Source organism: Crocodylus porosus, unplaced genomic scaffold (assembly GCF_001723895.1).
Source record: "Crocodylus porosus isolate Cpor-Errol unplaced genomic scaffold, CroPor_comp1, whole genome shotgun sequence".
NCBI classification, from domain to species: domain Eukaryota; kingdom Metazoa; phylum Chordata; order Crocodylia; family Crocodylidae; genus Crocodylus; species Crocodylus porosus.
Window position 1 is genome coordinate 14,602,962 of NW_017728912.1, and position 15,999 is coordinate 14,618,960.

Here is a 15,999-nt window from a genome sequence, read left to right on the forward strand (position 1 = left end):
CAGGCCTTTGCCACCTTGCGCTGGATGGTGAATTCCAGCAGGCGATGATGACTGTCGCCCTGGTGGTCGAGCACCCGCAGCCCCCTCACCAGGTCATCTCCCATGGCCAGCACCAGGTCCAACAATGCGTTTCCCCTGGTGGGGATGTGCACCTCCTGGGTTAGATGGAGGTCCTGCATTCTGGCTAAGAACCTACGTGAGCAGTCAGTTCTGGCTGACTGCTTTTCCAAGCAGATGTCCGGGAAGTTCAGGTCCTCCATGACTACCACATCCTTAGGCTTCACTACTTCCATGAGCTGACCTAAGAATTCCTGGTTGAGCTCTTCCCCTTGGTTGGGAGGTCTGTAGTAGACCCCCACTGTTAAGTCTCTTTCCTCTCGACTGCCTTGTATTCTAACCCAAACAACTTCAGAGTGCCCTTCCTCTAATACTTTGTTAATTGATGAGGATGGTTATTCCTCCTTAATGTAGAGTGCCACACCCCCACCTTTCCTTCCTATCCTGTCCCTCCTGTACAGCCTATAGCCCTTGACATTCACCACCCAGTCATGCGCTGAGTCCCACCATGTTTCAGTCATCCCCACTATGTCCGGGTTAGTGTCAGCTAGCAGGAGGGTGAGTTCCTCCTGCTTGTTTCCCATACTATGAGTGTTTGTGTAGAGGCATTTGAGGCCTCCTGTGGATGTGTGTACTGGCCCCTTAATCACAGCATTGCCCTGGCTCTGTCACTTACCTGTGGATATGTTTCACTCGTTGGTCTAGGCTGGACTGTACTTGTGAGTGTTGCTTGGTCTGGCAGTCCAATGATTCCTCCACCCCCATCTTCCCCTTCCCCCAAAGAGCCTAGCTTAAAGCCCACCGGAGGAGGTCCGCCGACCTAGAAGAAAACACATGCTTACCTTTAGAGGAAAGGTGGAGCCCATTCCATCCGAGCATGTCTCTTGTCATGATGTGCCAGTCATGGGTGAAGAAGCCAAAGTCTGCCTCGAGACACCATTCCCAAAGCCACCAGCTGGTTTCTGCGATGCATGTTTCATGTCATCTTCCAGGTCCACTCACTCCTGTGCACCTATCTCCTTTAGCACTCACCCCAGAGTGTGGTAGTTCTCCATCAGGCGCTCAGGGCTTCTCCTGGCCGCATCATTAGTACCCACATGGACTAGGACCATGGGGTAGTAATCGGTAGGCTGAATCATGGTTTGGATCATCCCTTTCACATCCTGAATCTTTGCTCTAGGTAAGCAGTAGAACTCGCATATCAAGGGGTCCTGGCGACAGATGGGGCCCTCTGTACCTCTCAGGATGGAGTCATCTATGATGATCATGCAACACTTCCTCCTCCTGGCCTGCTTATCTCATTCGGCCTGCTCAGGACATGGAGAGCGTGGAGTTGCCTCCTCCCTGGTTTCCTCCTCTCCTTCCTTCTCCTCCAGAGTTGCCAGGGCCTTGTACCTGTTCTCCAGCTGGACTGGAGGAACTGGTACTGCTGTGTTTCAAGCAGCCCTGGTCTGGGAGGTGACCATTTACCACTTAGCAGTGGAGGGCACTTCTTGAGGTGCATCTTCCTTGGGTGCATAACCGTGCAGGGAAAGAAAATATCTGTCAATTTCTTCCTCTGCCTCCCTGATTCCCCTCAGCCTGCTAACCTCCTCCTGGAGCTCCTTCACCTGCACCTCCAGGGCCATAAGGTGGGTGCCTGCAGGACAGGTGTGGGGGTCCCCAGTCCCTGCCCCCACAGGCCTTGCTGGGCAACTCCTGCAGGCCAGGGGTTGGGGGGGACGCCAGCTTCTCCGTGGGTTCTGTCTGGGTGGAGGCCTCAGAGAAACCCCGGGAAGGCTGTGAGCCCTGGGCAGAGGCCCTGGCAGCACTCCGTGTCAACACCATCGTAGGAGTTGCTGCCTGTTTCTGGCTGTGTGTGGTGCCTTCGACCCACGCTAGCAGGAGTCTGCCTTCTGACCCTTCCTGCTTGCCTGCCTGCATGAATGCCGATGCAAATGCCAGCGTGCTCTTACAGAATGCACCTGTTTGTGCACTCTGTTCATGCGGCTCAGGAGTGAGGCTCCCTACCGGCTCAGTTAAGAGGGATCTAGGGGGTTTCCCCTCCAGATCCGGTTCAGCTGCATCGGTCCCTCTGCCCCACTTACCTTAGGGGGATCTGCTGCTGTTACCCCCACTGCTGCTGCATTCACCTCTGCTGCTGCATTCACCTCTGCTCCAGGTCTGGTAAGGGGGAACACATGTGTGCAGGACACACGTGTGCCTGGATCCCTCCTCTCCCTACTGCTTCTAGCTCCCAAGTGCTGGGAGCTACGTCAAACTCCGGCTTTTAAAGGCCGCAGTTTGAATTTCCCACTGCTGCCCCAACCACCAATCAGGTGCTTCGGTCTCACTGCCTGCTGGAGATCCCGCCGCCTACCCTCCCCCGCTGGGAGGATCTGTTAGTAATGGCAAATACGACATTACTCTTGGAAAGCATCTTTCAGCTTGATCCTTTCTTGGAAAGCACATCTATCTTCTATAATATTTTAATGATAATGATGGCTGAATATTCTAAAAATTTTAATAGTAATATTTGAGTTCTGTTGCACAGGCTGACTGGGAGCAATGTGCTTCTCGTCAGCATCCACATGTGTGCTTCACTGGATTAGTTTAATGTGCTGATTTATAGTCCCCGTATATACAGGTACTAGAAACTTCTACATTAGACTAATCTATTGCACAGTTATTGCTGCACGTATGTAGATGCTGCTGCTAAAGCATCTCACATAGCTGCACCCTTAGGACATGTCCAGATGAGAGCTCATGTGCTTCTTGCCCCATCTCAAACCCCTTTGAGACAGGGCAACAGGCATGTGTGGCAATGAAAAAATGTTTAAAGAGTGGAAAAATATGTTTAAAAAGTTTTTAAAAAATGGAGCGGGGCATGGTCCTGCCACAGCATCTCTGTAGTTGGCCCCTTACCCCGGTGCTGAAACACATGCCCGGCCAGGCTCTATGTTAAGCACTAGGGTTCCAGTGCCAGTGAATAAGGGGTTGGAGGGGCTGGAGGAGGGGGGAGGGGACCATGGGGGAACCCTGATGGTCCTGCCCACTCCCCCAGCCCCCCTGACCCCTGCCCTGGCTGACCTCAGCCCCCCAAGCCCCCAATCCCTGTCCCAACCACTGCATAGTTAAAAAACAAACAAACAAACAAAAAAACCCCTGGCACTTACTTGCAGTTGAAGCTGCACTCTGGCCCCACCTGCACTGTGACAGCCCCAGCAGTTCCAGCCTGGGTCTTGCTGCCAGCCCTGCTGCTCTGTGGTGCCCAGGGGGCTCTGCTAAGAGGCCCCTGCTTCTAAGGTAAGCAGCGGCTTTTTCCCCCATTTTTTCCGGGGGGGGGGGGGTTCTGTTTTGTTTTTTTTTAAGTGATGGTGCCTGGGGTTGTGGGGGTAGACGAGGGGCCTGTGGGTGCACGTTTTGGGGAGGAAGACTGGGTGGAGCAGCCATTGGGGGATCTGGGGGAGCAGGGAGTGGGTGGGCAGGCATTGGGGGATGCAGTAGTTGGTGGGGGATGGGGCCAGATGGCTGGGGTGGGGCATGTGGGCCTTCCAGGTGGGATAACCACTGAAGGGGCCATTTGGCTCATGTTGCAAGAGCTGTACCACTTGTGTGGGGACCGAACTCCCTGTTGAGGGGTTAAATCCCTTGTGTGGGTACTAAATCCCCTGTTGGGAGGCCATAACCCTTGTGTGGATGCTAAACCCCCTGTTGCGGGGTGAACCCCATGTTAGGGGCCGATCCCCTTGTGGAGGGGCTGAACCCACTGTTGGGGGGGGTCATAGCCCTTGTACGAGGGCTGAATCTCCTGTTGGAGGATGTAGCCCTTGTGTGGGTGATGAACCCCCTGTTGGGGGGCCATAGCTCCTGTGTGGGGGCTGTTGCCCTGTGTGAGGGCAGCAAAATATATTTTCATGAATTCATGAAACATGTATTTAGAGTTCACTTTATTATTATGATAAGAGGCTTGCTTTAACACTAGATATACCAATACAAAATTTTCCAACTGATCACTGTTTCTGTCTCACTCTCTTTCTTTATAGTGGTCTTTTGTTTTACTTGTAGAGGAACATGGATTTGGGGGTATTTTACAGAGTGACTTTGGGATTTTATTATTGGGGGGTTTTCAGTTTTACAACAGGGAACACCAAAATTCCTGCTATGGAGGCCAGTGGCAGAACCCTTCCTGTTCAGAGCTGGCACCTTGCACCCATCTGGCTGTCGCTGACCTCCTGGCCAAATGGGGCCAGGAAGACATGTTTTGACAGTTCAAAGCAGGCCACCACACCCAGAACATCTTCCAGGAGATAGCTGCCCAGATAGCCAGCCAGGGGGCACACATAGCAGTAGTGCCTCACAGAGGCCAACCCTGCAACCACAGTCCACTGGCAGCTAGTCCAGAAGGGAAGATGCCTCTCCTGGCTTTGCAGTCCCTATCTGGGTCCATCAGGTGCGCAGCAGGTCACAGCCAGGCACCAGTCCCCACTGCCAGACTGCTGCAGTGGGTAGAGGGTTCGGGGAACTCTTAGGGCTGCTTCAGCAGTCCAGGTGGCACAAGAGATAGTGTCCCCAGGTACCAATTGGCTGGGCCCCAGAAGCTCCTGAGAGTGAGTAGCCCTGAGCTACTTGCCAAGGCAGATTTTTATATTGCTGGGGCCAGGGCAGGGCAACTATTTGTACTGCTGGTTACAGCACAGGTGCTGGACCCAGGCTCTAGCTCCCCCTGCATGCAGATCCGGGAGGGCCAGGTAAGGTTCTTTTGTCCCAAGTAGCACATTTGCTCCACATCAAAGTGCATGTCTGAGCACATGCGCTGAAGCAAGAAACCCCAGCTCAAATTTGCACTGCTTCTATTTGACCTGCTGCAAGGACATGTGCTTGGATGTGCTGATGTGCTCTTAGAGAAAATTACAATATACAACTAAAACTCCAGACTATGTGCACTGAAAATGTAGAAATTAACTACTATTCTGGTATGCAATAAAAACAGATTCAAGTTTGAAGGATGGAGACGAATGATGTTTTCTGGACCACTGTTATCTACAGTTATTGGTGAAGCAAGAATTGTAACTTCAGAAAGGAAATATAGTAACAACAGCAAGTTGGATTATTGTTAACGTATTAGGAAAAGGATTTGCATATCTTTTTTTCTGCATTGAACCTATTCCTGTCCTATTTCCTACTTCTCCTGCAAGTGATAGCTAAAAAACACCCCAAAATGTTCAAGGATAATGAGAGGGATTTCAAGGCTGAAAGCCCTGCTGGTGAGTAAACTGAGTGGAAGGTAGGGTGGCCAGAAGGTCATAAATAACCCAGCCAGGGTGGGACCAGGTAGGAAAAGTGAGGCCCTGGGGCTAAAGTAAGTGGCTAGGCTTTTTCAGCTCCAGGGGTGAACTCCAAACATGTATGCACCTTTGGTTAGTTCAAGCGTGGGTTATCCCAGTCTACATAGTTCATCTCCTTAGGTAAACTACATTAGATCAAGTTGCCCATTTTTTTTCCTGATCTCAACTCCCTGAACATATTTATAATTTGACAATTCAATTGACATAACCCTACTTAGGACATTTTTACATGTGTAAGCACCACAGCACCAAGCACTTTGAACAGCATCCAGCGCTGTGATGCTTGCAGTTGTGTAAGCTGCAAAATACATGTCCGTGCAAATAAAATGGCTGCAGTATCCTTTTGAATTAAAACACCTTGGTGGTGCTTTGGTTCAAAAGTATATCATCACTGTTTTCTTCATGCTGACGCTCATTTCGCCACTTATAAAACTGCATGTGTTGCAGTGCCATGCACGTCAGCTCGCATGCAGAGCAGACTCAGTTAATCGAGTCTGCTCTGAAGCAGCATTTCTCTGGTGCATTCAAGAACTAAAAGGTATGTGTATCAATGCCCTAATTGTCATGTCTGCGTGAACATTAAAAAGGTATGCACCTCCTGTAAACTAGACAGATTGGAAAAGGCCCATTTGATAAATCCTGGTCAGTCATAGTGCAAGAAAGGTTTTTAAAGAGCTCTTGAAATTGAGAATATAGCATTTCATAAGACTTACATAATCTTTTTATTGTCCCTTAAATACTTTTGGTATTTTACTACATGATATATGTATTGTCTAAGTCTTTAGTTGTTAATCCTTAAAACATATGCTCTCAATAAAGCAGCACTATTGCAGTACTATTTATATATTTGCTACAAATTCAGCATGCGTCACAAATACAGTATACTAGTTTGACAGATTTTTAACAACTTTACCTATTTTATAGAACGTGTTCAGGCATAAGAGACCACATTCTGCTGTCTTTATGTAGGGAAAATGCCCATTAATGGTATTTGAAAATATTTTTGAGTAAGGGCTTGAATAAAGAAGAAAGAAACTGGACTTTGAGTTTTAGAATTGGATTAGCATCATCATGCTAAGTAAAGTCATGAAAAGAATTGTGTTTTTTAGATTTTTTTATTTTTTGGTTGGGTAACCAGCTACAGAATCATTGTCTCACTCTCAATAAAAAAAGAGTTTAAATATTTTCTACTAGGTAGAGTAGCTCAACTAGGGAGAGTGAAGGTATTTATCCCAGATTACCTTACAGCCCCGGAGTTAGGAGACTTACATGGGGGTGCATACAAACCTTTAAAAAGACAGGGGAGGAATCAATCTGAGTTATGGGATTTTCTGTATGCAGTCTAGTTTAAATCAGGACCTTTTTTTGGCATCATGCAAATGCTTGTACTAGATTGTCATCCATTTTGTCTTGCCCCAGCACTGCACCCTATTGTGGCCCCATATTTTCATCTGTTGGGCAATGTGTTTGAACATATCCTCACTACAGTGCCCTTTGTGGATTTAGTGCTGGGTCTCCTCCTTGCCCCAGATAAAATGAGAGTCCCATCTCCCCATACTCTCACTTATGTGTCCAGACTTAGACAGTGGAGGAAGAAGAGCTAGGTGCTTCCATGGTCCATGGTGGTGCCTGTGGGGTTTCAGCATCCAGCTGTGAGGGGGTGGATGGATAGATAGATGGATGGATGGAACAGTGGGTGAATGTAGGTGTGGATCCTCATGTATGACTCTCCCTCTCACAGTAGCTGGGTATAGCCCCTGTTCCAGAGTGACCAGGGCTTCACTGGCCAGGCCACCAACATGATCTTAAACTTTGAAGGGGCTTCCAGCAGATGCAATGATCCACAGCCTGGCCTGAAAATTTTCTGTGTCCTGTACCTGAAATGCTGAGGCATCTGGTCATGCCCTACCCATTCCTGAAGTTTTCAGGGGCATCCACCTGCTTGCTCTAGCTTGGATTCTAAGTGCTTCCCCTACCCTAGCCCTGGTACTCTGGGGTCCTGTAGCTTCAGGTCAAAAAAGCCTTGCAGCACTCCAGGTGAACACGGTTCAGATACTTTATAGCAGTGGCTGAGCCACAGAAGTCACAGATTCCTCTCCATGCAGGCCCAGTCCCAATTTTATGCCCCCACCACCCTGGTCCATCAGAGGGGAGCCTCTCACACCAGGTACTGCTTGGTATTCAGGACTGTATATGCTTGGGCCAGGGTTGCAGAGTACCTGGCTCTGGCAACTGAGATGTCATGTGTGGGTGCTAGGGTCAGGGTCTTTGGGCTTGTGCCTAAGTGTGGGGGCATAGGGGACCCTGGGGGTGTATGTGGGTGCCAGAGTTGGGGTTCAGAGGCCTGTGCCTAATCACAAAGATCTCCTGCGCTCAGTGTTGGGGTCTGTTCATACATCATGGGGCGCTTTGTGATGGGGTGATGAAGGTGTTGGGGCACAGTCCCGGGAATCAGGTGCCCAGGGAACAGAGACACCTCCCTTCCCCCTGCTGCCTGCCTACAACTGGCTGGAGGCAGAAGTTGGAGCTGGTGAGAGGGGCTGTGCTTGCTCAGCACAGACTAGGGACAAGGCCTGCTGGGCACTCGGCTGAAACAGGTGAGACTGAGCTAAGTGCTACTGCATCTCACCATAAGGGAAGAGTAGTGAGGCCACAAAACAGGCTGGGATACTGGAGGACAGTGATCTAACTAGGGAAACAGTAGAGAACTTTATGCATCAGTCTAACTTAAATCAGTCTGAATTAAGTGTACCTTATACCAGGTCTATCTTAGTCTGCTTTCGCTATTTTTAGATTGGTCTATGTGCAACAAACTTTTGTATGGTTATGGATTTAGATCAATCTACGTTCACTTAAACCAGCCTAAGTGTAATGTCTGTATGTGCACTGAGAAGTGGAAAACTGTTCTTCAAATTCTCTGTCTACCAGTGTGGGGGTAAGAGCTTTGTTACCTTGGGAATATTGGGAAAGGTGAGAGTTGGGGTTTTGATGTCTCATGACGCACATTCTCCTCTAGATACTGAGCTCTACACATTTCATAGACATGGAAGGGACCTCAAGAGATCATGGAGACCAGCCCCCTGCCCCAGGGGCAGGAAGTTATCTGGGGTCATAGGATCCCAGAAAAATAAACATCCAAATTTCTTTTGAAGGTGTTCAAAGTAGGTGTGGGAGGGAGCGGCAGCTAGGGGCGGCCATGAACCCCCTAGCGCCCCCTACCGTCACGTTAGGGTGACGTAGCACCCTCAGAATCTCGCCTGCCACGACTTTGATGACATACATATACGTATACATATACGTATACGTATACGTATACATATATGTATAAAATGGAGGCTGCCAGTTTCCCTAGTGGACGGTCTTGGTGTTCCTATCCCTATTCCAGACTGGGGTATCTATGTGCATCCCACCTTAAGGGCTATGCGTGCCTCCAAACTTCCCCCTTAGCACGCCCCAAGCCTCGCAGCTGTTCTGGGGGACATTTGTGTAGTCCCTCGCCCCTCGGGGGCCCTCATTCTCTCTCGGGCCCCGGGACTCCTCGCCCCTGGCGCCCCCTTGGGCCGGGCCCGGCTCGCCGGCGCCGCTTAGTATCGGCGCCCCCCTGGGCCCGGCTCTAGCCGGCGCCTGGCTAATCGCCGGCTCCGCCTTGGGTCTGGAGTGCTCTCGCCACCCTAGTCTCGGCACCCTTGGGCCGGCTCGCTCTCGCCACCCTGTCTACCAGCGCTCTCGCCGCCCTAGTCTCGGCGCCCTTGGGCCGGCTCACTATCCCTGACTATTCTGCCCCTCTCTGGGGCCGACACCGCGCGCCTCGCGCCCCGTCTCTGCCCCGCTCCGGGGCCTTGCCCTCGCTAGGGCCGACACCGCGCGCCTCGCGCCCCGTCTCTGCCCCGCTCCGGGGCCTTGCCCTCGCTAGGGCCGACACCGCGCGCCTCGCGCCCCGTCTCTGCCCCGCTCCGGGGCCTTGCCCTCGCTAGGGCCGACACCGCGCGCCTCGCGCTAGGGGCACAGGCGCTTGCCACCGTGCCTGTCCCCTTGACCCTTCGCTGGGTCCATTTGCCCAACTGGGCAAACACCGCCCTTATGGGCTGGGGCCTGCACCCCACACACCGCGCCTCCCCGGCGCAATATGGTGCCCTGCGGCACCGACAATAGTGCTCCTGGCACTGTGCCCCTACTGGGCACTAGAAACCCCCAAGCTGTTGGGGAGCTCCCTTGAGGCCTCCTTGCTCCCCTACAGCCTCACCCGGTCCTCCAGAGCAAACTGTAACTCAAACTCCAGCCATCTGGCTGTAACATAAACAGAGGCTCCGCACACCTAACAATAACTCCAAGCCCCGCCAGGGCTCTCAGTCCTACCTTCCATCAGGGTGATCTTGTTCCCCACATCATCACAGCCGGTTAGCGTGGTAAAGCTGCGATCACTAACTCAGGCCATTTAGCTCAGCCGCAGGGCTCCTGCTCCTGCAGCAGCCAGAAGGGAACTGTGAGTCAGGCTCTGGCCTAAGCTGTTTATAAAGGCCTGGCCCTGCCCCCTTCTGGCCATGTGACCACCTGGTTGCCCTGGTAACCGGCACCTGAGCTGCCTGGGTGATTGGCAGCTCGGCCAATCAGCCTCACAATCACGGGGCACCTCTGTGGCTCCATGACAAGGTGCTTGAACCACCTCTGATGGCAGGCTATTCCAGACCTTGGGGACTCAGACAGTAAAGAAACTTTTCCTTATGTCCAGCCTGAAACAGTCTTGCAGGACTTTATAATCATTCAAACTTGTCATCCTTTGGGGCGCTCTAGTGAACAAACATTCCCCCAGATCCTGATGAACACCCCTTATAAACTTATACGTGGCCATCAGATCATCCGAGTCTGCGCTTTTCCAGGCTGAAGAGTCCCATAGCTCTCAGCCTGTCGTTATAATGTCTGTTTTCCTGACTTCTGATCATGCACGTGGCTCTTCCCTGGACTCTCTCAAGCACGTGCCAAGGCACTCTTGGTTCTTTCTAGTCCCTCTAGTGAAAACTGTATCAACTGCTCCTTTTCTCCACTATAAAAGTTTTCTTGACTAAAGACAAGATGGGGTAGAGTGCCAAATGTGATGGGTTCCTCTTTTCTAAAGGGTGGGAAAGTGGCAGCAAATCAGAGATAATCCTGCCCTGGACAGGGTTGAAAATTGCAGGTGCTTTAATGTCATCTTGAGACTTGATCCAAGAGGAGTTAAAAAAAAAATTATGCGGGAGGTAACAACTCCCAAGTAAAATGATGAATTGACTTAAAGCAAAAAATAAAGTAATTAAAAATCTGTAATATGCATGTAATAAAACCACTCTGATAAGGTGTCTCTAAGACCTTGTCTGACACTAACTTAAGGATAAAGTTTAAAATAATGTTATATGTTGCTTTCACGGTCTTGAAGAAAGATCTTTATAACTTTTTAAGTACTAAAACTTCGTAGAAGAATATTCCACTCTGAAAGGCCAACAGGCAAAAGCTAAGGGGAAGTCCCAAATGCATTGAAATGAGAATGTTGACATTTTTGTTACATGAGTTGGCTGACTATATGTAGCCTTGGGTTTTTCTACTTTATTTAAAAAATAAAAAAGACAAGGTTTAGCAGTTGTATATATTAATCTTGGCACATATATCAAATGCTGTTTCTAAGGGCTTTTTTTTTGTTTTCTAGGAGCCAGGCCATTTCAGTTTGATATTTTTAGCTTAAAATATTTTTTTCTGCTATGAATAACCTCTGTGAGATGAATTTGTACCTCTGAGTTTAGAATGATACAAAAGCAAAGAAATTCACCTCTACCTTTTCATTAAAGTGAATAGAGAAAGATTGAAAGAAAAGAAGTAAAGCCCTCGTTTTTGTTCAGAGTGAAGAAAAGATCTATACTACTACAAAGTGCATGCAACTCCTTCACTCACCTAATATTTAGACATATTGAATATATTTAAAATATGCAAATAGTGTGTGTATGTGCATGTGTGTATAAATATTGTTCAAGACTATGAAAAGAGTAAATTGCATTATTTTGAAACTGACCCTGCATTAATTTAAAGTAAGTTCATAGAAGAAAATGCTCTGGTAAGAAAAATGCAGAGATAGTTAGCTAGCTATAATATGCATATCATATGAAAATATATATATTTATATACATATATTTCTATAACTAAATATATACATGTATCTATATAATATATTTTATTTATTAGGATGAATATAGGTTAAAGATCTGGTTAGCAAAAAAAATCAGTGGTAGCAGAAAGCAAAACAATTGCATGCTGGCTTTATAAAATGAGAAGTTTTCAAATTTTAATATTAAGTGTGCATCTACGTGAGATGCTATTGCATAACAGCAACAAGCTACTACTCAGTAGCTTATTGATACAACACAGTAATGTTGGCAGGAACCATGACGTGCCACTACTGTGGAGTAACTGGTTGCTACTACACGGTAGCATCTGACAAAAAAATGTGTAACAATGGTACTGTGTACTAATGCTGGTTATTGCACAGTTATTTAGTATTTGCTTATGCAAGTACCAAATGCCTGCACAGTAACAACTACACAGTCCACCGCTTGTGTAGGGGTGACCTTCATGTATTGATTCAAACATAACAATACACGTATTGCCATATATATATGTATGGATGTGTGTATATACATACACACATCCATACATACACACTAATTATTGCTATTATAAATATATATATATATATAATTAAAATACACTAATAAAAGTGTGCATACTCTGATATTATTATATAGGTATATAATCACATGCATAATATGTGCATGCCCATTATATATATTTGTGCCCATTATATATAATGTGTATATCTTCCCAGTGTATTGCTCGATGCATGTTATTCATATAAATATATAATGATTTTATGCATAGTATGTACACATTTATTAATACATTATGTAAATATTTGTGTGTGTGTGTGTGTGTGTGTGTGTGTGTGTGTATTTGTACAGACATATATATCTTTAACCTTAAATTCTTCCTGCCAAACCTGAATAAATAAAATTATGGCTTCTTGTTCCATACTTACTAATTTACAGGCACAACATTTTTTAAATTATGTGGTAAAGACTTGATCCAAAGTGTTTTGAACCCACTTTTTTAGCCCCACTCAACTGACAGTGAGTCCTTTGCTAACACTAGCCAAAATCTCAAACCTGGTGGCTGGTACTTGGGGACCTATACAAGAGCAATGAAACTGCTCCAACACATTGTAATTACAGCGTGTTGAAGCAGACTCAAAGAACTGAGTCTGCTGAAGCATGGTAACTACTACACTCCAACAGACTACAGCATCTCATGTATCAGCATCCCTGCACTGAAAAATAGTGGTAGGATTCCATTAACTAAAGCTTATTGAACAAGCACCCCAATGCCATTTAACAATGTGGGGATGCTGATAAACAAGATACTCTGGGTGTTTCATTTAAAGTGGTTCTCAGAGTCACTCTAATGAAAGTGCCCCCCACCCCCCAAACTCCTAAATGGCCATGTAGACCAGCACCACTGCAGAAATGTGTCATTTAAATATTAACTTTTAATAGACTCTTACTGGTAAATATAGTTCAAATTCAAGACTTAAGTACATGAAAAATATAATCTTAATTAAGAGCATGTAATTATTCTTTCTGCAAATTGTCATTGATTACACTCAGGATTATATAGTCCTCTGATGATTCATAATGCAAAATGAGCACATATTTATTAATTCATACACAAATACATTTCCAAGTAAATGACATGCAAAAGTTTACCTAATCAATTATATTTTCTGAACACTTTTATATGAAGGCATATGTCCAAGCTGGAATTTCAGTACCATAACCTATTCTCTTGTTAACAATTTGAAGAAAACATTATGGCTTTGAAAAATGTTTTGTATTCAAATCTTTTCTAAGTCTATCTCAACCATACAGTTGATCCAATAAAAGATACGCATAAAAAGCCTTTCCTGTTGCATAATTCTTGGACCATTATGGCTAAAACATCACTCCAACACTATCAGGGAAATATTAAATGTGATATAAAGTTAGACGTCATATGAAAATGTATCTAATTATACATCCTTGGAGGAAGCACTTCTCACTTATTAATCTAACCTGCTTTTGTAAATGGTTGTGGTTAATGCTCATGTATAACTAGGTGCAATTAAAGGTGCATAAACGTTGGCGCTTTAAATTACTAATGGATTTCCAAATAAGCATGAAAAAAGGAAATAATGTGATGCCAACAGTGCAACATGACAACTACCATTATTCCATGCATTTCCTGACTTACTGCTATCAACTACAAGTTAGATTTAATCACACATGAAAGGAGTCTATTCTTATTTTTTGTATGTTATAAGAGGCCTTTTTACTATGGCAGTTTGAAGGACATTTCCCTGTGATCGGGTTTTCTATCAAGCTGTTCTACTTCTTTTATCTTTGTTACCAATCCCAGCAAAAATTTGAGTCCCATTATGCTCCCTTATAGGGGTTGATCCAGAGGAGGTGCAATGGTGTGACTGCACCCCCCACCCCCACCTTCCACTCATGCCACCAGAGCAGCTGGGGTTTAAGTTGAAAAGAAGGTAAACATTCTCCCCATCCCTTCCCTTCTGTGTTGAAAGGAACATCCCCTCCTCTTCCATTCCCCCCTCTATGCCTGCCCCTGGGATAACATCTGGGTGGGACGAGGAGCTCCCATCTGCTCCAGATGGGATGCAGTGGATCTGCACTCAGTCCTGGACCCTGACAGGCAGGCTCAGTCCCCCTTGCTGCTGACTGCCCCTGGGTGTTACTTGCCAGCCTGGGAACAGGCACAGGGAAGGGAAACATGCCCTCTGGCCACTGCCACTACTGCCACAGTACCAGATGTGTGGTGCCACTGAGCAGCCCAGCTGGACCAGGCAGGAGCTTGTCTCACTCCTGGAACAGCACCTGCCAATGGCAGGCAGAAGAGTGGGTGCACTCTTCTGAATGGGAAGGGAAGGGATGCAGAAGGGAGGGAGACGAAAAAGATGTGCCTCTGAGTGTGGAAGAGAAGAGAAGGGAATTATTACCTGCAGCACCTTCTGCCTGCACTGGTGGGAGGTGGCAACAGGGAGAGGAGGCTGGGTGTAGGGAAGATGGGAGCAGCCACCCCTACAACACTGGTCGCAGCAACCACACCACCCTCTGTAAAATCCTAGATCTGTTTCTGCTCCCTTATACCTTAATTTTCCCACATACTCATGAAGCTCATTAGTAGGGGACCCACAAGCTTTTTAGGCTGAGATTCACAAAGAATTTAGGTCACGTGATAATGGATGTTCACACATTCAAAAGGTAAGTGCCCATTAGAGATCACAAACTATAGGGTTCATTTTTTATAAAATAACCTAGTAGCTATGGCACTCATCCAGAAAATGGAAGACCCAGGCTACAGTTTTTCTTCAGCTTGACAGAATTAAAACCTTCTCACAGAAGAGTTTCCTGACCACCAAGGTAGCAATGAGGCTTGGATGGGGGTTCATAGATTTCATAGACATTAGGACTGGAAGGGACTTCGGAAGATCATCTAGTTCAGCCCCCCGCCCAAAGGGCAGGAAGTCAGCTGGCGTCATAGAATCCTAGCAAGATAAGGAACCAATTTACTCTTGAAGGTGTTCAGTGTAGGTGCTTCAACCAATTCCAATGGTAGGCTATTCCAGACCTTGGGGGCTCGAACAGTAAAGAAATTCTTCCTTATGTCCAGCCTGAAATGGTCTTGCAGTAGTTTATGACCGTTCGATCTCATCATCCTTAGAGGCGCTCTGGTGAACAAACGTTCCCCCAGATACTGGTGGTCACCCCTGATAAATTTAGAGGTGGCCATCAGATCATCCCTGAGCCTGCGCTTTTCCAGGTTAAAGAGCCCCATAGCTCTCAGCCTGTCATCATAAGGTCTGTTTTATTGACTTTTGATCATGCACATGGTTCTTCTCTGGACCCTCTCAAGCTTCTCCACATCCTTTTTGAATTGTGGAGCCCAAAACTGGATGTAGTATTCCAGCTGTGGCCTCATCGAGGCCAAGTACAAGGGGAAAATGATGTCCCTGGATTTCCGTGAGAAGCATCTATGGATGCAAGCCAGTGTTTTGGTCACTTTACTAGCTGCAGCATCAGATTGCAGGCTCATGTTTATCTCATGGTTAATGATGACCCCCAAGTCTCTTTCTTCCGTAGTGCTAGCCAGCGTAGCACTGCTGAGCCTATACGGATGCTGCAGGTTTTTCATCCCAAACTGGAGAACCTTGCATTTTTCAATGTTAAACACCATCATGTTCTTGTCCACTCATTTCCTGAGCCTGTCCAGGTCAGCCTGGACTATCCTCCTGTCTTTAGGTGTGGATGCTTTGCCCTAAAGTTTGGTGTCATCAGCGAACTTGGCTAGTCTGCTTCTGACTCCAATGTCCACATCATTAATGAAGATGTTGAACAATATGGGTCCAAGGACAGAGCCTTGGGGGACTGTACTGGTCACAGGGCACAATGATAATTGACTTCCATCAATTACCACCCTTAAGGTGTGATCATGGGGCCAATTTCCCAACTAGTGGATCGTGGTGGACCCAAGGCCACAATTG